The sequence below is a fragment of the Oryctolagus cuniculus genome, chromosome 6 (genome assembly GCF_051225735.1).
Source record: "Oryctolagus cuniculus isolate XC-2025 breed Fujian yellow rabbit chromosome 6, ASM5122573v1, whole genome shotgun sequence".
NCBI classification, from domain to species: Eukaryota; Metazoa; Chordata; class Mammalia; order Lagomorpha; family Leporidae; genus Oryctolagus; species Oryctolagus cuniculus.
In genome coordinates, this window is record NC_142872.1 from 165276442 (window position 1) to 165295869 (window position 19428).

The 19428-nt window shown below is 56.4% G+C and overlaps 2 long non-coding RNA genes across 3 annotated transcripts; one reads left to right on the forward strand and one right to left on the reverse strand.

Annotated features, from left to right (window-relative positions):
* Nucleotides 1-1555: 1555 nt before the first annotated feature.
* On the reverse strand, nt 1556-7560 carry LOC149126353 (uncharacterized). 2 transcript variants are annotated; one of them, XR_016236031.1, is made up of 3 exons: nt 3211-3503; nt 2423-2509; nt 1556-2331 (listed from the first exon to the last, which is right to left on the reverse strand). It is a non-coding gene; the product is annotated as an uncharacterized LOC149126353 (long non-coding RNA). The 2 variants fall into 2 exon arrangements; XR_016236032.1 differs by lacking the exon at nt 3211-3503 and adding an exon at nt 7049-7560 and having other exon boundaries at nt 1575-2331.
* Nucleotides 5823-18818, forward strand: LOC149126354 (uncharacterized). Its single transcript, XR_016236033.1, has 3 exons — nt 5823-5898; nt 7612-7836; nt 14705-18818. It is a non-coding gene; the product is annotated as an uncharacterized LOC149126354 (long non-coding RNA).
* Nucleotides 18819-19428: the final 610 nt, after the last annotated feature.

Consider the following 19428-nt stretch of genomic DNA (forward strand, 5'->3'; position numbering starts at 1 on the left):
GACCTGAGGCTGGAGCGGGAGCAGGTTTTCTCCAAGGTCCCCTGGTGCTTGGAAGAAGGCGAGAACCTCCGAAAACACAGAAACCAGGTTGCCCGCTAGGAAGGAAGGAGTGGGGCTGGGAAGGAGAAGCTATTGCAAAAATGCTGCAGGGCTCTGAGCCCAGTGGGGTCCAAGGTTCCTCTCGGTTCCCCCTCCATGGGGATCCCAGCATAGATCTGCGTCCCAGGGCTGCCGTAACAGGTCATCCCCCACCGGGCAGCTCAGGGCAATGGGAATCCATTCTCTTGCGTTTGCAGGAGACCGGATCAGAAATGAAGGCATAGGCGAGGCCCCAGGGAGGACTCATCCCTCCCCTGCCCCAGCTTCTGTGGCTCTGCGCGTTCCCGGGTTTGGAGCTGGGTCACTCCAATCCCAACCCTGCTGGTGACACTGCACCCCCCACCGCCTGGTCCTCTATCTCGCTCGGAGCCTGTCACTGCGTTGAGCTCTCACCTGAACAATCTAGGATGATGTCACTTCAAGCTCCTTCACTGATTTCCATGCACAAAGACCGCTTTTCCAGACAGAACCTCCATAGGTTCTGAGGATCTGAGCCTGGGCATGTGTTTGCGGGGTTCAGGGGGACACAAGGCTCTGTCCTGGGCCACAGGGTCATTGTGAAACGATGGCTTGCGAAAGCTCCAGCAAGGCGCCGGCACCAGCAGGCATGTGATAAATAGTGGCTGGATCTAAATCCATTTATATATCTTTGCAACCTCAGCATGTATCTTACTCCCTATGCCATGACTTCTGGGGCTTTGGCAAAAGCGTTCTCTTGGCTTGGACAACAGGAATGGAAGCCAACAGGGCAAAGGCTGTAACTGTGGGGATGGAGAATGGGACGCTGGGGAAGCAGGCTGACCCAGATGGCAGAGGAGAAGGCCAAGATGACCATCGCAGCAAGGGGCCGGGGGTGGGAGGTGGGATCCGCAGCACCGAGGGCACGGCACAGGCCTCCCTGCTTTTCTTAGACCTGCGTGGGTTATAAATAACTCAGACGCCTCACGTTGCGCGGCAGCCCCACGGGACTGCAACTCCTTTCGTCTGAAAACTCCCAGCTTCATCAAGGATGTGCTTCACGGACCCCTTAGCCAAGCTTATTTGTCTGCTAGGCAAACGCATCAATCTTCCCCAAGCCCTCATGTTTCAAATAATGAGCCACGGCAGTGTTCTCATTACTCTGCTTCCTATTTTTCAAAGAAAGGTGATGCTGAAATTTCATACTCAAACTTCTGCTCGGAGAACTCCCCAGCTGGGATGAAGCTGCAGGGGTCATACCCGAGCATCTTACAGGAAAGAACCCAGGGCCAGGAGGCTGAGCCACCGTCCAGGGTGACAGCCGGTGGGCTGGGAGGAAGGCGCGCACTGCCAGGACTGACTGTGTGAGCCAAATCCCAGATGAGGAAGTATTCCTGGAAAACCAGGTATTCGACAAGACAGGGAGCGAGGGACAGCTGAGAAAGGGGACCAGCTTGTCACCTTCCTGGGACACCTAGTCCAGTGAAAAATGCCCATGTTTTGTGCCTCCAATTCTCTCTAAGATTTATTTTATTCATTTGAAAGGAAGAGTTACAGAGAGGAGGGAGAGAGAGGGAGAGAGAGAGAGAGAATGAATGAATGAATGAATCTTCCATCTGCTTGTTCACTCCCCAGATGGCTACAATGACCAGGGCTGGGCCAGATGGAGCCAGGAGCCAAGAGCTTCATCCGGGTCTCTCCTACGTGGGTGCATGGGCCCAAGCACGTGGGCCATCTTCTGCTGCTTTCCCAGGTGCATTAGCAGGGAACTGGATCGGCAGTGGAGCAGCCAGGACCCGACACCATGCGGCATGTCGGTGCTGGAGGCGGCTGTGCCCTAACTGTGGACCTTAACTACATCTGGAAAACTTGGGCACAGTTGCATCCAAGTAGTGTTCCACTAACGGGGTCACTGTCAGCCTCACTGAGCAGACAGGTGAGGGATCATCACAACCACTGATGCCTGCCTGCAAGGCCCCAGGGGAGCGGGGTGGGGCTGGAAGAGGGAAGAGGGAGCGGCTGTGAGGCTGGCCCATGATGACAAGGGAAGAGCCGTGGAAGACACCAAGGCACTAGCTGTGTCGCTGAGCGTAAGCAGCCACACCAGTGGATTCAGGATCTGTGCACCTGTTGTCACGAGACACGGTGGGCTTCCCTCTTCCTCACCCGTGATCTCTCTCTGTCCAGCTTCCGGGTCAGGATGCGCTGTCAGAAGTCAGGCGGGGCTCTCCTCGTGCTCCTCTGGGGACCTGGCCCCTCTCTGTGAGGCGGCAGCTGGGGAGAAAGTCAAGGGAGGAGTCAGGAAGGAGAACAGGATCATCTGAATTCGAAGGTGGGGGCCCAGAGGGCTCTGGCAGGTGCTCACCGCTTCATGAACCAAGCAGAGCCTCTCGTGCATGGACCCCGGTGAGGCTGGTCGGACTTGGCTTGACAGGCAGTCAATCAGTCGGATCTGCCGGGGAGAGGGGGAACCCCAGGGCAGAGTTGCCATTCCCCCAGAACAAGAGGTCCACCCCTCAGACACCCACAAGTGGGTGGCTGCGGCTGCAGTCCAGAGCAGAGGAGCAGCCATGAGGGCCACTGGCACCCAGACACCAGGAGAGGCATGTGGGTCCCCAGCAGGTGCAGGGCCTCTGGCCAGACATCCCCAGATGGGAGAACCTGGTTCTCAAACCTCAGAGCCTCAGGATACCTGGAGGCACAGCTGCCAGGGTGACCAACAGACAGCACAAGGTGGTCATCTGGGTGTCAGATAAACATGAGCAGTTTCTAGCACCAGTACTCGATATTGTGTGGGACACATTTAGTCTAAAAATACCCATTATTTATGTTAATTTCAAATTGAACCAAGCATCCTGTAATTCCCCTCCTCCTGGGGTGGTGGCTGGGGGCTCCTGGAGCCCTGGCTCGCAGCTGCTTCCGACTCACTGGGAGGCCTGGGGTGGGGCCTGCAATGAGCCCCACGTTTAACCCTTGCAGAGAGCACACGCATGTCGAAAAGCACTGTCACGGTGCAGCCTTATAAAGCACGGCCGATCGTGAGCTCAGAACCTTCTAGGGCTTTCAAAGTCGTGAGGACGATGTGCCAAGGTCCACACAGCCCACCTAGCCTTGTCCTCTCCTGCCCCCGCCCCGCCCCCAGCCCTCACTCACCACATGCAGAAATGCTGGCTGTACAGCTGTTCCCAGCACCATCAACCCCAGGACCTTGGCACAAACGCTCCCTGTGGCCAGATGGTTCTCCCCTGGGTAGAGACATGGGCCGTTCTTGTGTCTCCTTCAGCTGCGGCTGACCGCCACCCTTTTGCCCTGTTTCTGATTGGACTCCACGCACAGCCATGCACAGCCACGTGCCCTGTCTGTGGATTCTGCTGTGCCTCTGCAGCCCCGTCTCCAACTGACAAAACACGTCATTGCTTTCTGTCTGCTTCCTTCTGCTAAAATGAAGTGCCAGGAACAGAGAGACCTGCGTTCCTTATATTTGCCACTACCTGGTAGCAGTGATACCATCTCCCTGTACGTACATACTAGGTGCCCCCCCAAACATGTGCCATAAATGTTTCAAGACAAGGCGTTGTCGGGCTCTGAGCCTGCAGGGGCTGCCATGCATGCATCCTGGGAACGCTGGCGTGAAGCCACCCTGTGCACGAGCCATGAAGGATGATTGCAGAAGCTGCCTCATGTGCAAACCAGCAAACCTCAGCCGCCCCCGTGCGGGAGCGGACACTGGGGCTTTTGAGAAACACTGTTGCCAAATGACTGCGGGCACTTCCGGCCGGCAGCAGCCGCTGCAGTGGGGGAGGGGCTGTATTGTTGGGTTTCTGTCTTTAGAATCAAGGCTCAGGCAGCAGAGGCAGGTGCAAGGTGTGTTCTGTCTTCCACAGTCCACTACCAGAGGGAGCAGCACAACCAACACTCACAGCCTGTCCCTTCCCAGCCCCCGCCACCCCAGCCCGGCTTCACTGGCGCAGAATGGACGGACATGGAACACACTTGATGCTGTATGCATTGCAGAGTGAGGACCACAAGCCACTGGGGCCCGTTCTGACCACTGTGTGATGAGTGTCGGCCGGCAAAGGAGCGCCAGTAGATACCCTATTTGTGTAAGACCACAGACGTCCCTACATGCTGCTGTCAAATGTTCCAAAAGCAGGCTGGCGACTGCCCTCTGGGGCACGTGTGATGACGTCCTTGGGCAGGAGTCCTTCATGGGGGCAGGGGTGCTCTGACCACCCTGGGCAAGCAGGCAGGTGGCAGCGGACGGGGCCTCGTTGCTCAGATCTCGTCCACCCTAGGGTGCAGACTGTCAGTGTTCCTCCAAGCCAGCCCCATGGCGTCCCCACCACCCACCTGCAAAGAGGCAAACTCACCTGTCTCTTAGATACAGCTGGAGGGGTTTAGAGTGCTCTCTGCTTTCTTTTTTTTTTTTTTGCAGGCAGAGTGGACAGTGAGAGAGAGGGAAAGAGAGAAAGGTCTTCCTTTTGCCGTTGGTTCACCCTCCAATGGCTGCTGCGGCTGGCGCGGAGCCAGGAGCAGGAGCGCGGAGCAGGAGCCAGGTACTTCTCCTGGTCTCCCATGGGGTGCAGGGCCCAAGCACTTGGGCCATCACTGCACTCCCTGGCCACAGCAGAGAGCTGGCCTGGAAGAGGGGCAACCGGGACAGAATTCGGCGCCCCGACCGGGACTAGAACCCGGTATGCTGGCGCCGCTAGGGGGAGGATTAGCCTAGTGAGCCACGGCGCCGGCCAACTCTCTGCTTTCTTCTAAGGGGAAATCTTCCTTCCAGGGTTGGCTGAAGGCCTCAAGGGTATTGACGCTGTTTATGTCGAAACATTTTGATTTAAAATACACACGCAGAAAAAGAATTGGCATTATATGTTAAGTTTTGAAGCCATTAGCTAAAATCATGGCCAGGTGTATCTGCTAAAGTGACCCTTTGCAAACAGATCCAAGATGCTTGCTGTGACATCAACGTTGAAACAGAAACAGAGTGCTGGGTTCCCCGGTCCTGAGGACAAATAAAGGGAAACAAACAAACTGCCTGGTGTGGCATCGTGAAGATTCCAGATCCTTCCATGTACACTGTCCTGTGGAACCAGGTGTCTTTTATGCTGGCAAAGTCCTAACACTAAAACCCCCACACGTGACTTAAAGAGAGGATGATACAACTTGCAGAAAACCATCTCCACCGATGTGATCGGTGAGCTGACGCCTAACAAGTGCTCCAGGGGCACACTCAGCCAAGCTCACCCGACATGCAGCCTCCCTGCCCCTAAGGAACACCACCCGAATCCCCAGTGAACAGGCGGGCCTGGGCGCAGCTTAGGGAAGCTCCGAAGCGTTTGCTTGCCGCTGCCTGTCCCAGCCCAGGCACCCCCTGCCCTGAGAGTGGCAGTGGCCCCTCACCCCGCGGCGGCAGCCCCTGCCCTGTGCTGGGGGACCAGCCAGCACAGGCAGTGCTAAAACCAGGGAAGTTGGGGACCAGCAGGGATCAACCTGCTGTGGCCCCTGAATCCTGGGGCTCCTCGCCAGCCTGGGGCTGCCCCACAAGGCCAGCCAGGATCTCCCCTGGGCGGCATCCTGCTCAACACGGGTGCAAAGCCTCCTAGCCATCAGCCAGGCTCACCCTCAGCTGCCCCTCATCTGCCCGGCAACCCAACAGGACGCAGAGGGGCTGGGCGAGACGGGGGCTGCGGGGCCAGGTGGCTGTAGTTCCAGCTGATTGGGCCGGGAGGGTATAAAGAGAGAGGCTGCGGCCTGGCTGTTCTCCCTAGAGCTGCTGGGGAGAGGGGCGCTGGCTCCTTCCTGCGGGGAATGGACTCTGTGCTGCTGGGGAACCGGGTGGGTGGGGGGTTCCTTTCTTTCTGAAGATGCCTCAGTCTTTCTCTTGCTCAGCTCAGAGAGCCCACAACCTCCAAAATCCTCCCTGGGGTGGTCTCCCTGAAGGAGTCAGGCTGAGTCTGCCAGACTCCCCCTGCTTGGAGGCCTTTCCTTGGAAAGCCGGGTGGAGGGAGCTGAGACCAGGGTAGGGCATAGCTGACTGGGCGTCTAATGGCCTTGCCTCTGAGCGTGTGGGGGTGCCCGGAGGGGGGGGCGGGCTGGCAAGAGGCCTCACCCCCAGGAAAAGCCGCCGAAGGGGAAAGCAGCAGGCAGGGCTGCTACAAGGTGTGAGGCAGGAGCCGGGGGCGTGGGGGAGCCGGGGCCTCGGGCAGGCGGAAGGGAGAGCTACGGAAACCCCGTTGCCTGCTGCCCCCTCCCCCAAGGTGCAGGGCTAGAAGGAGACTAGCGGCTGCAGGGAGTGGGGGCGTGGGGTACCAGGCACCCTAGATGTTTCCTTTAATGCCTTCTCGGGTGGTGGGGGCCTAGGCAGCTTCTCTGGAGTCTTACACAGATGCAAGCGGACCCTGGCCACAGGCGCCCACAGTCGTCCTCTGAGTCGGTTGCGTCAGCAGGCGCTGTTAGCTTGGGACTGAGTTGGGGTGGGTGCCTGACGGAAAAGAGGCGCGCCAGGGCCTCGTCTCAGGCATGGCGGGGAGTCGGGGTGCCGGTAACGGCTCCAGGTGCCGTGTGGCCAGAACAAGGGCTCTTGTTCTGGGGCCTGCGATTGTTAAGCCAAGGCTTCAGAAGCAAAAAGCCGAGGAGTGTGGCCGTAACTGGCTACAGCTGGCTTCTAGGAAGCTGTCCTGAGCAGGTCTCACTCGCGAAGCTCGGGTGTCGCTGTCCTCGCCCCGGGGGTGCAGCCTGGTGTCAGACCAGCAAACGGGAGCAGCAGAGTTTGAGTGCTCCTGTGCATAAGACCTGAGAAGTCCCTACATCCTGTGGCCGAATGTTCCCAAAGCAGTGGAAACCCTCTGGGGCAGCTGTGATGTCCTCAAAGTGGAACCCTCCCCGGGGGTGGGGGTAAAAAAAAAGCCCCCTTGAATGAGGATCCTTGAGACTCGGCCCATTCTAGAGTGCCAGAGTCCCAGCTGGCGGAGGATCCCATGCTCACCGCCACGGCTGTGCTCCTCGTGCCGCCGGGGAAAAGTGACTGAAGTTCTGAGGGAGAGAAAGGTCTTCCACCTGCTGGTTCACGCCGCAGATGGCCACAATGGCCAGAGCGGCACTGCTCTGAAGCCTGGAGCTTCCTCCTGGTCTCCACGTGGGTGCAGGGGCCTAAGCACTTGGGCCATCTCTGGCTTTCCCAGGCCACAGAAGGGACCTGGGTCAGAAGTGGAGCAGCTGGGTCTAGAACTGGTGCACGTGGGGCGCTGGCACTGCAGGCAGAGGCTTAGCCTACTGCACCACAGCGCTGGCCCCTGAGGTTGATCCTCTTGCATATTGCTATCTTGAGACATAGCCTCATTCAACGTCTTTCTCAGTACTATGACAGGCTTGCACCTAAAGACTAAGTGGTTTCAGCTATGAAGCTAACAAGATACAGGGCATATAATCAAGCATATAGGTCCTAATGCTTTTTGGCATCAACTTAAATACAAACCTTCACACTCAAGAGAAGTGGCTACTCATACCAGCACCAATCTTAAACAAGTTTTTTTCTAATGTGGCACATAGGAATTACGTGCACACAAAGGGAAAGGAAACCAATGGAACGGCAAAGGCCGCGTCCCAGGATGGCCATGTCCATCGGCACAACTCCTTCCTCTCCTGTCTGCAAGGTCGGCAGAGATCTTGGAAGGGGGCGGAGCCTGCAATGTTGGGAGTGTCTTGAAGCGACACAGCTGGCTGCTGGTAGAGCAGGGGCTACACCCAGGTCTGTTCGCAGGTTGAAGGAGCCAGGTGAGTCTCGTAGCTCTAAGCCTGGGTTTACTTACCTGCTGGGGTGCAAAATTGCCCCACCTGAGAACCAAGCTCATTGTGTGTGCCTGCTTAGCAACTTCGGTGGGTGCGGGACTGGGCCTGAGGCTGGCCCCCAAATGCTCGCAGTAGCCACGGCTCACTTTAAACACAGGTGGTGTCAGCATTCCTTGTGGGGACCTTGGCAGTGTGGAGGCCCGGAAGCCGGCTGCCGAGCACACTGGCGCTGTGGAGTGCTGCCCGGCTCTAGCTGTCTCGGTAGGACGCCCCCTGAAGCTGCCGTGTGGCGCGGGTGCTGCAGCCCAGCTTCAAGGAGGTTGCCCCAGGTGGTCCTGCGTCAGGCACAAGCCCAGCTTCCTGACCTGGCTGCTGCAGCCCATCACGGGGGTTTTTGCCAGGTGTTTCCTGGACAACCGTATGAGGTTCTTCAGCACCGGCTGGTTTCCACCTCAGAGTAGTGACATAGGCTGGTTGTAAGCCTTAGGTGGCCATCTGAGCCCATGTGCCTTAACCTTACTCCAGGTCCTACCCCCCAGAGACATGGCTCCTAAGTGGAGGCCTAGGGTAGTGCACAAGCGAGAATGACTTGTTGAAGTGAGAGTGAACCCAGTCCCAGGTGAGCATGGGCTTCCCCACGTGGCCACGCCGGGGTGTGGCCACATCACGGGAGCAGGGGAGAAGTCTCAAGCACTCCAAGCGTGGTCCATGACGGACTCCCCCTCCCCCAGCCCATTCGCAGCCCCTTGTGAGAAGGTGGAGGTCTTCTATAACGCCTCCTGGGATTTCCCCCCAACTCCATGTGGCACTTAAAGTCCACATGGTCACTGTCATCTCTGGGTCTGAGACCCAGGTGCACTCTGGGAGGCTGTCTGTTAAACCTCACCTTACAGGACGGGTGAGAATGCCAGCTTGCCCACACCCAACTCCCTGCCTACTTACTCCATACCAGGGCTGCTCCCCAATGGTGCACAGCTGGGAGGGAGCTTGCCAGCGCCTGCCCGGCATCCATGTTGGAGCCATTTGGATGCTGTCCTGTAGGGAGCTGGGGGCCCAGGTGGCAGAGGACAAACTTGCAACGGCCCCAGGGAGATGAAACTGGTTATCGCTTCCATGATCGGCCCTCCATGTCCCCCTCCCCTGTTGGATTCCTTGGCATGGAGGCAAGACACACCTTTCTCAAGAGGGAAACCTCGCCTGAACACCAGGTCTCGAGTCGGATCAGGAAGCACACTTGCCTCATCCCCGGGGAGGGATGAGCCTGGAAGGACCGAAGCTCAGTGCAGGACTGCAAGGGGGGGAACGGTGCCCAGTGGTGCTTTACAGGTTCTGGTTCCCCCAAGCAGAAAGCAAGCAGGAGCCAGCAGGGATCACCTTGGTGCCTGCAGCCGGCCCCAAGAGCTGGCTCTGGCCACAGACCGGAGTATCTGGAGTCTGTTCCGGCCCGGCTGGCTGTCTCTGTTACAGGCTCGTGATTGGGCTGGTATGGAAAGGGCTTGAAAGGCTGCCCTGAGGCCCTTGTGGCCCCTTTAGTTATTCCTTGGCTCTAGGAGCCTTGGATTGAGTGTAGCACAGCATCAAACAGACTGCATTTGTTTGAAAAGCTCATTGAATGTAAGTCCTCAAAGCTGCTGAGGGCTGGGTCACTTATTCCCTGGCTGAACCTGACCTTGGGTAAGAAGCAGGAGAATGAGCTGGCCTGCAGAATGTCGGGGGGCTACCAGCCTCTAGTGGCTTTGTTCTGAGAGATGGGGGCCCAGTGGGGAGCCAGGGTGCTAGGGAGAAAAGCCTTGCTCTGTCACTGGTGAAGCCAAATAGAAGGTGCTAGACTTGGAGATGCCCAGGGTCTCCTCGCCAGCCCTACACCACTTGATGATTCCTGCAGGATGGGATGGCTGTGACACATACACGCACACACCCCCAGATGCTGTCTTGTAGGTCCTGCCTTCCGCCTTGAGGCTGACTGGGGTTGGTCATGCATGCTGCTAGTGAGTTGGGCTCCCCATCTCACATCTGAGATGTCCTTGCTGGGGCCGGAATCTCCCACACAAATTCCAGCTTGGGGTTGGTGTTCCCTTTGGATGCACAGCTATGCATAGTTCCAGTGTGGGTGCTGACCTGAGAAAACAATGTGGGGTTGATCACGTCTTGGTGCTCAGCATGGATCCCAGGCAGCCCACTGCTGCCACAAATGAATCAAAACCATGAAGACACCCAAATCGTGGGCTCACGGCCTCGCTAAGCTGAGGACAGATGCTACAATGATTTCTGGGGCCAGGGTCACTAGACCTGAATGACCTACCTATCTTCAGCTGTAGAACCCACTCCTCACTGTCGGGTACAAGTTGGAGGAACGGGCCATGTGAGATGCTCGTACCAGCTGGGCTTCTGAACAATGCCTTCAGCGGAGAAACATGTGTCCTAGTGGTCACAGGTGATACGGCATCTAACTGGGAGCATTGCTGTGGGGATGGAACCTCCCAGGTGCAGCCCAGAGGGGGGCTCCCTTTGTGTGCAGATGCAGCGATTATTCAAGGCTGCTCAAGAGCAGAAGCCCCAGAGGCGCCTTGGACGCCAGGTCTCCAGCCCTCCTGCCTCTGCAATAAACCTGGCCAAGCTGCTGTGAGATGAAGAACCACTGGCTGCAGTGACTTCGTGCAAAACCAGAGACGAGATTCTTACAACTAGAAGTCCAGACCCATTCAGATGTATATCAAGTTAGGGGTGTCCCTGCTTGCAGCCCCTAGAAGTGGGTTTGATGGGCAGTCTCTACCCTACCTCTCACAGGTCACCCGCCAAGGGAGCTTGTTCTGACTCACCTGGCAGGTGGTAGAAGTTGAAGTTATAAGCTAGCCTGGGTATGAGAAAGGGACTGAGGACCAGCACCTACTGGGAAGCCCCAGAAGCCCAGCACCTCCCACTTCAGTCCTGCCCAGACCTTGATGACCTCCCAGGTGGACCCAGCCCTCACCTTAAAGCTCCAGGAGAATGCTCTCCTCAGGACCAAAAGGGTTACCTGATAACATGGGCAATAAGTCCTTCTCAGACACCCTAAGGGAAGCTCCCCCTACTCTGCCCTGGCACTGGCAAATCTTAGGAATGAACCTCTCTGCCAGGGCTCCCCATCACTGCCCCTGGAGGAGAGGGAGTGTAGACTCCCTTAACCTAGGGAGTCCAAAGACTGCATGTGCAGCTCTGAGCCACCCACCTGGCCTGCCCAGGTGTATTCTCCACTCAACCATGTAACCTCGCTCTCCCCAGTCCGAGTGACTGGGGGCATCCTATCTGTCCCTTCTGTTCTGATGAATGCCCTGTCCCCAATAAAACCTTATCCCTTCACTCTGTCCCATGCCTGAATTCCTTGAAGACAAGAACCCCATGGCTCCCACAGCTCTTCGACCGGGTCTCCTGATCTTTGGGGGGAAGCGGGGAGCCTCCCAAATAGTGCATTTCAAGTCTACAGAGATGGAAATCAGCAGAACCAGGACGTGTGCTTAGGCACATAAAGGGGTTTACTAGGGCAATTCTCTCACGTAGTAGTAGCTGAGAAGTCCCCACACAGGCTGTCAGAGGCTGCTGAACCTGTATGACAGGAGCATGGCCCGGTCCATGTCCAGGAGCCTTCAGTAGCAAAAGAAGCCACCAAGGAGGAGCCCTTAGTTCAGGGCTTGAAAGCCTTCATTGCCAGCGAGAGTGGTGAGGGCGAGTGCTGGAGGCTGAGGGCCAGCCACGGACAAGGCAGGGGCGAGATGTGTCCCAGCTGCCCAGGGAAAGGCCAGATCTCCTGTGTTCATCCTCTCCAGATGCCCAGCCGGCTGATGGTGCCCACTGCACCCTGGCCAGGCCTCCCTGAGTCTGCACGCTCCATGCTGGTCTCCTGGAAACAGCCTCACAGACCCCCAGGGTAGCCTGTATCTGGGTCTCTGCATCGCTCCGTCCAGTCCAGTTGGCACCTACAGCTGCCTGTCACCAAGGCAGGGGAGGTGCCTTGGCTCCTAAGCCCTTTCCAGCGACAGGTCATGGAGACTGTGTCCTGAGCTCACAAGGTGCCCTTGGAGAGGTGACCTCCCTGGGTGTCGGCATGCCCAGCAGCTCTCCAGTGTGAGCCTAGGGCAGCTGTGAGCACGAGGCTGGCACGAGCCTGGTGTCCTACGACGTCAGAATGTGCATTTGGGTTGGGCGGTGGATAAGACTGCTAGAGGGTAAGTAGGTCCTGTTGAGTCCCCCCGCCCCAAGCCTCACATGTCAAGCACTCCAGGCTCAGTGAAAGCTGTTAACGGACATTGAAGAGGATCCAGTTCTTCAGACTAACAAACTGAACTGTCCATTACCAAAAGGTCAAGGTGAAGGAGTAAGGTCCTAGAACTAGGATGCTGTTACTTCTGAGTCAGAAGGATCCCAAGGCAAGAGGGACCTCCCAGGAAGTGACTATGCTAGTGTGGTCACAGGTACTGTCTAGGTGTCTGAACCTGGCAGTTATGACGAGCTCTAAAAATGGAAGAATGAGATCATGGAAGAATCCAGAAGGAAAAGTGGGCCTCCCACTCGACTGAACTCTTCATCCCAGCATGGCTGGTGAAAGCATAAATTGACCTCTATCAAAGGCCATGAAAAGCTTCGAGTTGACTTCTAAGGACAACAGGGATTAATATTGATGTGAGGTGTTAGGAAATAGGAAGAAACCACATATCCGTCAGTTGTGTTAAAGCTCATGGCGAGGAATGAGGGGGCCAGAAGGGGTATCAAATATGCCTGTTGATGGCCTCTGTAGCTTCGTCTCAAAATAACGTGGTGCCTGTGTCGCCAAGAAAATGCACCTTTCACAATCTCCTAGACCGGCGGGATGGGGGCCTGACCTGAGACGAAAGTCAACCTTGACGTGGTCTTTGCTGTAACTTGGCCTCCTACAGTGAGGACCTGGGATAAAATCGTGGTGGAGCAGGGCTTCTGCCTCAAGCCCTCAGCTCTGTGTGCTCACTCAGGATGCTCTGTGCGCAGGAGCCACGCCACCCTCTCGGGGGGGGGGGGGCATGCTTGCTTCTGAGTCTCTGCTGAACATATCCAGGATCCTCAAGCCTTCGGGGTCTGGGAGTCCTGAATGTGCCCCACAAAGGAGCCAGTTTCTCTGCCTGGACACTAGGCGGTGAGGGCCTTGTGCAGCCTGAAGTCCCAAGGACCCAGGCATAGCTCTCGAAGCTCTGGTCTTGGCTTGTCACTGCTTCTCTGGGTGCTCCCGCTCAGCCTTGGGAGACCTGGACCCCAGTGGCTGATTCCGACGTTGGCCTCCCTGCATACCGGTGTGCATGGATGATCTGCCCAGTGTCACCAGTGTGACTTCTGCCATACAGGATGCAATGTGCGTGGAGCTTCTGGCCTGGGTGCACACAGAGCTCTGGGAAGCTGCCCTGACCACTCTCCACTTCTGCATCTCTGTCCTTCCTGGCACTCATCCCCTCCAGGGCAGCTCCTTGGTTGTAGAAGGCGTCCTGATTCTTCAGGGGTTTTTCTGCCATGGACCACTTCTGTTCTGTGATGCCCCACCCCCCATGCAGGTTCTCTCCTAGCCAGTCCCCGCAGCTCCAGCTGGGATCGTGTTCTGGCAGGACCTGTGACACCCCCCACCTTGCTCCAAGCGATGGTTTGGGCCCCCACCTCCCCTCCTGCCCCCTGCCTCTCTTCCAAGCGTCTACTCCACAGCCTCAAATGCCTACTAGTTAGGTCTCTCCTGGGGACTTCAAATGCTGGTGGTTCCAAGTGGAATTTGTCAACTCCCCCAACCCTATTCCCTACCTGGCGAGGAAGAGTGAAGGCTCCTTTGTCTTGTTCCCTGGTGTCATCTGTTGTGGGCATTGCTGACGCTGCATGGGTTTAAGCGGCTATGTAGAGGTGGATACTGAGGAGCCACTAAGGAGAGATGTCTTCATGTGGAACTTCATGTGGGCAATGCTGCCGCTCCAGCTGTGGGGCCTTCTGTCTTCCATCTCAGCAGAAGACCTGAGAGCCATGCTCCAGGGCCCGGAAACCGGGATCAGCATTCCAAGGGGTGGAGCGGCATCTTCGCTTGCCCTGCGTACAATGCATGAGCCACTGAGGGGGATGTGGAGTCCCAGGTATCGCACCCTCAAGTCTGTCCTCGGGTAGCAAAGCCCAGCACCTAAAGCTGGCCCAGGGTCACCTTGTCACAGGAACAGGCCTGGTCAAGGGCTTTTCACCTGTGATGCTGAGGTGGCAAAAGTTGTCTTGGTCTGGCAGCCTTTGGGTCCCAGTGAATTCTGAGGGCCCAGTAGCTGTAGCTTACACTAGAGCTCCAGATTCCTTGGAATATCCTGCCTGTGCATCTAAAGTATGGAAGGTGTTCCCACCAGCGTTCTGAGAGCTGTCTTTGCCTAGCCTTCTCGCCCACTGCTACCTTGTTTGTTTGGAGAGTGGTCCTCATGGCAATGACTGGAGTGAGGGCAGGGAGGTGGCAAATGGTCAGAAGTTGACTCCTTCCCTCCACCTCCACTCTAGAGCCCTAAACTCATGGGTGACATGGATCCCGAGCCCTTCAGACCCAGGGCTGCAGGAGGAAAGGCGGGGCTCTCCTTGGACCCCAGGAACCACGTGGTTCCTCTTCCTCCCTTCCCAGGGCTCTCGATCACTTAGACTTGGGTCATAGCAGATCTTGCTCTCCTGGATCCGGAGCCCTATTTCTGCCCTATGCAGATCAGGCCACCTCTCCCACTGGGGCACTGAGTGCCTCCCTCCGTTGCAGTCTCTGCGCTGGGGTCAGGTGCTCAGGGCAGACTCGGTGGCACTGGGAAGTTTGAGGTTGACCAGCTGTCTGTTTCTGCTTGTTCCATCTGTAATCCAGGTGCAAGGAGCCACTGGTATCCTTGATCATCTTCCTGAACTGATCTGACTTGAGTGGAAAGAATGTTACTTCCTCTTCCACCATCCCCCCAAAAAAATCCCTCTACCACATCATAAGGTGAGACTTTAGTACTCAACAGGAACTCTGACCACCCTGAAGTCCACTTCACAGCTCCTGCCCCTGGTCATGTCTGTTTCCACGGTGGTGACTACACACTTGCTGGTGATGGCCGTGGACCTGCCTGAGACCTAACAGATGAAGGTGTGCACCACCTGGTCTGCCCTGACTTCCTAAGCGAGAGTCCGTGGCTTATTCCTGAACTTGGTCTCTGAGGAACCTGCTACTGCTATGAACACTTGGAACAGGGTACAAGACAATGTGGATGAAATCATAGGTGAGTGAAAGGGAGAGTTGGGAGGGACACCAGACGGTCAGTGTGACCTTGGGAGCCAGGAGGCTTCTTGGTGAGACCTTCACTGTGGGGACAAACGAGTTCCACCGAGGTGCACTCCACTGTTGTGCTAAGTATCTGTAAGATCAGCTTAATCCCTAACACGGTTGCAGCAGGGTATTTTTTCTCAGACCATGTGACTACCATTCTGAGGGTTCCCAAAACCTAAGATGGTCTCAGGCAGCTGGTACTCGGGAAACCCGACTCCTTCTCCCAGAATCTCCCATGAGCATAAGGCCCTAATGGGTCTCAAAGCTCCGTGCAGAGTGCCCCTGGCCCAGGCCTACCATAGAAATAACGTCTGTCCAGCTCACAGCCCAAAGGGAAGCCTTCCCAGGGTCCAGGACCACCCGTGAGCCACTGCTCTAATGTGTTTGGAGTCCCTAACCCCAAGGACCACCTCGTGGACTTCCTTTGGTAGATGGGGGTCAGGGTGCTTGCACTCGGAACAAGGACCTGCTGGGAATACCAAGGTGAGCAGAGCTGGCCAGGATGCTGTGACACGAGTTGTCTCTGAAGGTGATGGAGCCCGGACATTCCTGAAGAAGCCACTTGTCACAGCAATGGCAGGAGACCCTCCTGAGTGCTGGATCTCGCCATGCAGCCGTGTGAGTCGGGGTTTGGTCCCTAGTATTGTTCTTAAACCACGGACTTTGCGGTTGGAGGTGAGACTCTGCCCCTGCCTTCTCTTCTCCACCCAGAAGCTTTGTTTGGCCTTCGGACATGCACTGGCCCTTCCATGACCCTGGCTTCCTTTGACACTCAAGTGATGGCCATGTATTTCAAGGCAGTGCTGGGTGGTGCTTGGAATACGGACACCTGGCTAAACTGACTCTAGCACATGAAGGGGTGGGGCTGGGGGAGAGCCCCCTTTCCCTTCAAGATGCAAGTACTGACGGAGGGGTGAGACGGTGCCTTCTGCAAGTGCTGGGCTAAGCAATCAGTGCTGAGTCTCGATGCTCGGAGACCCCCCTCCCGCCAGTTCTGGGGCCCCCAGGCCCTCTGTGGGGGAGTCCTAAGGCAGCATTGAGGATTAACTGTCCTCCACTAGGAATGGCAAGGTTTGGACAAGGCTTGGTTCTGCTAGAAGCAGAAGTGGTTCAGTCTCACTCCCATGTTCCTCAGCCGGGTGGGACCAGGATGCAAAGTGTTCACAGTAAGAACACGGAGCTCCCTGGGGGCCGCTCTGTGCGAGGTAGAGCAGGATGACAGCACGACCTTCCACGCCTCAGGCCCCACGCTCCCGTCTCGGGTGCCTCATGGGCCAGGAAACTTGCTTGTGGCTCTCTGGGTTCTTGGAGCCATGGTCTCTAAAAGGGGGAAGAACATCAAAACTTAAACACACAGAGCTGAAAGCAGCTTGGGCTTTGGTACCTGCACCAGGAAATGGGCCAGACCCATGGGGATGGACTTGGCCAGGAAGTCTCCCGGGCACTTGGCCTGCCAACATGAGGCCAGAATGGCTCTAGGCCTGGTGGCATCAGCTCAAGCCTGGGTCATACCCTGGAATCCCAACTTCATCTGAACATTGGCTGCTGTGCTAAGGGAAGTCAACTCCCATCTGCAGCAAAGACGCTGGAATTGCAAGGAATCCATCTTCCCAGGCTTGCCTGCCTTCACAGATCGGCTCCCCGGGGGAGGTTTGAGCCTCGGTGTGGTTTGGGCTGCTCACTGCGTGTGGTGCTACAGCAGTAGGGCAAGAGGTTCAGTAAACAGCAAAGCAGAAGTCGGCGTAGTTAAGCCACCACTTAGGACACGGAGCTCCTGTACAGTGTCAGGTCAAGCCATGGCTGCTCTGCTTCCAATCTGGCTCCCTGTTAATGTGCCTGGGAAGCAGCAGATGGCTCCAGTGCTTGGGCCCTGCCACCCACGTGAGAAGAGAGCTCCCGGCTTTGGCCTGGCCCAGCTTCAGCGCTGTAGCTGTTTGAGGAGCGACCATAACACTTAAGTCTTGTGTTTCACCTACTCTGCCTTCTGACTTTCCTGAGCTTGGTGTTCTGTCTAGATCCCATCTCTGCACATTTCCTACTCGGGAGAAATACCTGTAACCTTCCTGCTTACCTGATGGTTCTTAAGCTTCTGAGACTTGCTTTCCCCAGTTGGTGTACAGCAGACACCAAGGCTGAGAATCCCGAAATGGGCGTCTCTAGATAAGAAGGTCCTTATGTCGAGACCAGACATGGTTTGGTCCACACTACATGCCAGGGCTGTTTCTCCATTAATCTCATACTTGGGCTTTTGTGCCTCAATTTCCCACCCTAACCCATCTGTTAGAGGAAGATTGGTTTGGGAGCCAGAGACACTAGCTTGGAAGTTAACTGCTGGTCAGGAATGATGGATGCAGAAACTTATGCTAAAGTGGAATAAGGAGGCTGCAGGGTCTTGGCTCAGGGCTGTCTGATCTGGGAAATACTCCCTGGGAGGACTTGCTGTCACAGCTGGCCTCTGCCCTACACTCCATATTCTGATGGGCCTTTGTTTTCCGGAGTCTTGCGATGCTACCTTAGAGGGCCCTGTGTGGCCAGAAGTGCCCTTGGGTGTCCTTGGTGAGATCCAATACCCTACCCTGACCTTAGTGGCAAACAGTCTGAGGGTCTTGGAGTTACTGAGCTGGTTCTGCTTGGAGTTTTAGAAGCAGGAGTGTTATGAAGGGTATGAGACCAAAAGTCGCTGAGAAAATTCTAGGAAACTAAGGAATGTCATGCAGGAGTAGGATTTTGACTGGTGGCATTGGAAAAGGAGGCAGGGGAGGCTGAGCTGAACCCAATGGACTAGGCAGTGGGTGGATTTGCTAAATAGGACCATAGAAACCTCAAAACCAAGACTGGGTGGCTTACTGTCAGAAAACCAAACTGGATACATTACCCCTTCCCCTTACAGCCAGGCTGGTCTGGTCTCTGAGGACTTGGCACCAAGATGGGGCTGCCCAACATCGCAGCACTGGGTGTCTTGGTGTGAAGACAGGGCCTTGCCTTGGAGTAAAGCAGGACTCCAGGCGACCCTCCTGGTGTGCACCTGGTGAGCATGGACTGTGTGCACACGTGGAGCACAGTTCTGTCCATGCAGGCTCCTGAGCACAGGTCAGAGGGTGAGATAGGAGAAGCATCTCCCCGTGCTCCTCACCTTAGCTCTGCGGAATGTCAACAGGGCCTCCCCAGGGCTGTCCTCGGCACCACTTGCACGGAGCTGCACGTCTGGCAGTAAGCTCATCAGCTGCTCTGACCAGGCGCTAGCCGGCTCCATCTTGACCCCCACTCGTGCGGAGGAGAGTTTGATTCAAACCACCGATAGTTGAACAGGAAGAAAGATGGAAACCACGAAACTGGCTTAGATCCTCAGTCCCAAAAGCTAGCACGGGGGCAATCATGCTATTTCTTGTGGTCCACCCCATGTATCTGATCACAGGAACTCTGGGTGAGAGCAATTCCAAAGGGCACACGTTGGTTAAGAGTCAAGGTACACAGCTAAAGACATTCAGGAGGCATCGAAAGGGTCTGCCTCTTGGATTTTGGTTGGCCCAGGCCACAGACAAGTCCTAGAAGCATTGCCTCTTCCATTCACTGTCGTGTGTGCTAGTGTAGGGCTACCTAGAGCACCAATAACCTGACAGTCCCGTGTGCATTGTGGGGGTGGGAAGAGGGTACTGAGTTCCTGGGAGCCCTTAAGGGGGGCAGTGGGTGGGGCCGACTGCTGGCCAACAGCCTCACCTCAAGACCTGGGCATTAGAGACCCAGGTCTGTCCATGGTCCCAGGTGTAAAGGACAGCACTGCGTGGCTTTGGGGACCTCATGGGGCTCCACCATATGTGGAGTTAATAGAGTGCACCTACATGGTGTTGCCTGTGCTTCTGGGGACAGACAAGTGGGGGGTGGTGTTGAGGGAGGCGGTACTTCGTGGGTGGGGGGGTGGGGGGCATTCTCTTATGCAAGAGCAGACTGGGCTGTGCGGCTTGCAGCAGCTGGAGGGTCTGCACTGTGTGAGCCCTAAAAGGAGCAAAGCTTCCTAGCACTCCAACCTGTTTCCTGGTGCTTCCGCAGAGAAGGACCTCCTCCAGGAACCAACTTCCTGGCATAGATTTGACCGTGTGTGTGGTTGGTCTCTGCGGGATGAGCTTAGCTGAGGATAAAAGTGAGAGGAGATCTCGGGTGAGCAGAAATGACTAATGAGTAGCCAGAAGCCCCCCAAGACCAGTCTCGGTGGTGGTGGTGGGGTCTCTTACGACCCCCTGGGTCTTACACCCTCCAGCATGTTTGCTGCCTCTGGGTGCTCACTC